Source organism: Phyllostomus discolor, unplaced genomic scaffold, assembly GCF_004126475.2.
Source record: "Phyllostomus discolor isolate MPI-MPIP mPhyDis1 unplaced genomic scaffold, mPhyDis1.pri.v3 mPhyDis1_scaffold_20, whole genome shotgun sequence".
In the NCBI taxonomy this organism is placed as follows: domain Eukaryota; kingdom Metazoa; phylum Chordata; class Mammalia; order Chiroptera; family Phyllostomidae; genus Phyllostomus; species Phyllostomus discolor.
Window position 1 is genome coordinate 13,165 of NW_023397506.1, and position 4,605 is coordinate 17,769.

The 4,605-nt window shown below is 40.8% G+C and overlaps 1 pseudogene; it reads left to right on the plus strand.

Annotated features, from left to right (window-relative positions):
• The first annotated feature begins 620 nt into the window (after positions 1-620).
• On the plus strand, positions 621-1,586 carry LOC114489747 (annotated as a pseudogene).
• Positions 1,587-4,605: the final 3,019 nt, after the last annotated feature.

The following is a 4,605-nucleotide window of genomic DNA, read 5'->3' on the forward strand; positions in this document are numbered from 1 at the left end:
TCAAGGTTTCCAGGATTTTTATCTCTGTTCCTCTAAAGAATTGTTTTAAAAATGCCCAGCCACATTGCCAGTTGGCCAGTAGCTTGGTGAAAAACTTGTGTCTTCTGAAAACTAGATCACTAAAATTACTGTCTCAGGGCATCATGACAGAGTCAAAAGTGTAGCAAATAATTTGGGTTAGTAGAAAATGCAGTCAGAGGACTGTAAAGAAAATTGTGCTCAAGGTGAGTATAGATGTGACCTTCGACAAATTACTTACTTGAAGTAAAGAGAATTTTAATTTCTTCTCCTGTAAAACTCTATAACTTAAATCCAAGCACTGATATATTACAGTAATGAAGGAGAAATAACTTGTTTTTTGTCTTCCTACCGAAGGTTGCTTTACATCTCTTTGTAAACCAACATTCTCTATTCTGTTATTCCAAAAGAGTGTACACTTAGCACTTACTATATGTCCAGCATGATTTAAGATGCTGAATGGGGTTTTAAAATAAAATATTTTACCATAAATTCTAGATGCAGAGGAAAGTCATGGGCATAGAAGAAATTAAGTGACCAAATAATTGATTCAGATCTGTTTTGTTTTTTCTAATTCTTGACAGGAGTATCCAACAAAGAAAATGCAAGAGGCTGGCCTGCTCAATCAAAGTACTTTAGTGACATATTTTAAGCTTCAAGGTTTATCCGTAAATCGAAAGGTGCAGGTGGCCATGTTCGTCATGGTCCTCATTCTCTATGTCCTGACACTGATTGGAACATCCTCATTGTCATAACTATTACCTATGACCGCCGGCTCCATACCCCCATGTATTTCTTCCTCAGCAACCTGTCCTTTATTGACGTCTGCCACTCCACAGTCACTGTCCCCAAGATGCTGATAGATACCTGGTCAGAGGAGAAGCTCATTTCCTTTGATGCCTGTGTACTCAAATGTTCTTCCTACACCTATTTGCCTGCACAGAGATCTTTCTCCTCACTGTCATGGCCTACGATCGCTATGTGGCCATCTGCAAACCCCTGCAGTACATGACAGTGATAAACTGGAAAGTATGTGTGCTACTGGCTGTGACCATCTGGACAGGGGGGACCATTCACTCCATTGCCCTGACCTCCCTCACCATCAGGCTGCCCTACTGTGGTCCTGATGAGATTGACAACTTCTTCTGTGATGTACCTCAGGTGGTCAAATTGGCCTGCACTGATACACACATCATTGAGATTCTCATCATCTCCAACAGTGGGCTTATTTCTGTGGTCTGTTTTGTGGTTCTTGTGGTGTCCTACACTGTCATCCTGGTGAGTCTGAGGCAGCAGGTCCACAAGGGCAGGTGGAAAGCCTATCTACCTGTGCAGGCCCACCTCACCGTAGTCACACTGTTCCTGGGACATTGCATCTTCATTTATTCTCGTCCGTCCATCAGCCTCCGGGAGGACAAGGTGTTCTCTATGTTTTTCACTGCTGTCACCCCCCTGCTGAATCCCATCATCTATACCCTAAGGAATACAGACATGAAGAATGCTTTGAACAAGTTAATGTGTAGGAAGGAGAGGAAAGAAACAAAATAAAAATGTCTATGCCTATAGTATGCTTTGTGTTTCAGATAAAGAAATGCCTTACTAAAGATAAGGTACTTACCATATTGACCAGTCAGGTGCCACATAGCAACCCTTGGGTTAATGACAGACTGCATACACAACAGTGGTTCCATAAGATTATAATTTCTTCTAAGAAATGGAAGGTATGTGGTTCAGGAAGATTTTTTTTCTCTGATGGAAGCAATACTGTGGGGTTCGTAATAGATTCCCTCACTCACAGCACCTTACTTTTGAGAGCACAGATTACATCCCAATCAGTCAGTCACTGGCCTGGTTCAGCACAGAGGGGCTGTCCCCCAGCACTAAACATTCAGAGGGCACTATAGCCCCCCAGAGTCAGCTTGATGGTCTTCAGAGCACATTGCTATAGAGTCTTCATTGAGGACCTCAGGTCCTGTACAAGACACAGGTCCACGGGAGATACCTTAACAAGTGTCAAGTATCACTGCCACTTAGTGAAAGCTTCTGGTCGTGTGCAGCCAGCCTGTCCCAGACTTCAGAAATATTTTTAGGTTGTAATCACATAAAGAACCTATTAGTTTTATTTCTTTCATCAAGTCGATGTCAGAAAGAGCCTTTTGTGCCAGATAGAGTCAAAGAAACAAAAAGCAAATTTCCAGAGTCAAATTACTGAATCCTCAGTTCTACAGCCTCTCTATGTTAAACACCCTCTTTTTTTATGAATACTGCAAAGTTCCTTAATATGACCCTCTACCAACCTGTAATAGTCAAAATCACACTGCCAGGTCAGTCCCTGTGTTCCTTTATCTCTCCATCTTGATTTCTTAGTCCTAGTGATCTCCAGGCCACCTTTCACTCTCTCCCAAAAGAGACTGTTGTTATGGTGATCTATGCTTTATCCAGACAGTTTCTTCTCAGTATTTCCAATCTGGCCCACATCCCTGTTCATGGAGCAGAATGGCACAGCTTTAATGTTCAATTTCAGACCCTTTGAGAAGGAAGCAGTGGAGACTTATGGGACAGTGTTAATAAAATCCACAGAAATGCAGTAATGTCCTTCACCCTTCACACACCACTCACCTATTGACTCACACAGAACAACTTCTAGTCCTGCAAGCTCTGGCTGATACAGATATACCATTCTTTCATCTTTTAACCATATTTTACTGTACCCTTTCCATGTTTAGATACAAAAATACCACAGTGTTTATAGTAGTCAGTACTGTAACCTGCTGTACAGGTTTGTAGCCTGGGAGCAATAGGCTGTACCACAGAGCCAAGATGTGTAAGGAGGCTACACCATCCATGTTTGTGTAAGTGCACTCTGTGATGTTTGCATGGTGAAATCACCTAACAATGAATTTTTCAGAATGTATTCCCATTGTTAAATGACACATGACTGTGTATGACAGTCATTATAACATTATCTCCTGGCCCAATATTTGATAATCATATCAAAGCTATGATTTTTAATATCTTTCATATACTGGAAATTTTTCTAGGCACTCTGCATTTACTTCATTCTCATAGCTACCCAGTGAGGTAGGTATTACACTTATTTACACTTGAAGAAACCACAGCTCAGAGAAAGCTAATAGCATGTTCAAGGTCACTACCAGGTAGGTCATCATGGAAGCAGGATGTAAGCCTAAGTGTATCATCACAAACTCATGCTACTTGCCTTATACTGTGCTGTCTCTCCCTGCTTTTGTCATAGGGCAATAACTAAAGTCTAAAGAAATCTTCAGATTTCTAGACACCATTTGCCTACATCAGTCATTCAGAAGCTTTCCTAAACAGCATAGCAAACACCAGTAAATCAGACAAAGTGAGTTTGCATATGACTTTAGTGGCTTAGAAAAAAAACACTTTGAACCACTGAAATTATTGATATCCTCAAGTGTCCACGAAAAGTCTGCTATCAGGGTAATGAAGTAGGGGTGTCTTATTATTCATTCATTTGACAAATATTCACTGATCATCTAATATGTGCTAACTACTAGGCTTATAGACATAAATAAAACATACATATAGTTCCTCCTTCATGTGGTTTAGAGTCTCATAAAAATAGAAAACAAACATATAAATAAATTTTAATTACAAATGGTGACAAATGCTGAGAAAGGAGACAGCAGGATGCAGTTAGACAGTTAGAGGAGAGATTCTCTTTACAGGGGGTGGTCAGGAAGCACCTCTCTGAGGAAATGACCTTTAAACTAAGGTCTGAAAGATGAAAAGGAGCTAACCATAAGAAAAGAGAGGTGATGAACATTCTAGGTAGAGGACATCGTGGGTGTGAAGACCTATGCTGTGAAAGACCTTGGCTTGGTTCCAGAAGTTGAAGACCAGTGTGGTTACAGCTTAGACTGTGAGGCAGAGAATGGTGAGAGATGATACTGGAGAGGTATAAATACACTCTCATGTCCTCTCAAGGAGTTTAGAATCTGTTTCAGTACACTTGGAAGCCACTAGAATGGTTTAAGTACACAAAAGGCATGATACAATTTATGTTCTAATGAAAGTATTCCAGTTATTATGTAGAGAATTCATCCAACTAAGCATTTATTACTAAACACTTCACAGTCACTCAGTCTTGTATTAATTTCTGGGAGAAAATACCAAGTTGAATAAAACATAGCCTATAATCCAGCATCTTCCATCTACCTGTAGGGACACACACTGCAACATTGTGGAAAGTGCTCTAAGAGCACTAAATAGACTGGGACAATGGGAGGTGTGAGAAGGCTAGTCCAGGCAGCAATGTCTCACATACCATATACCAAAAGCAGGGCACATTGGGACCCAACCACTCACTCTGCCTCCATCAGAGAGAATGGCATGCTTAGATGCAGCTGGGATTTCCTCAGCAATCAGTGAAGGTGTTCACAATAAGCCTGTGATTAATAAACCTGCAAGTCACAGGACCCATCTCATTTTTTACAGTACTTTTGCCAGGGAATGTGTTAGGAAGGAAAGTCATGCCATGCAAACCATTTCAGTTGTACAGAGGCATGGTTAGAAAAGCATCCTTGAGGGTTTCTGGATAAC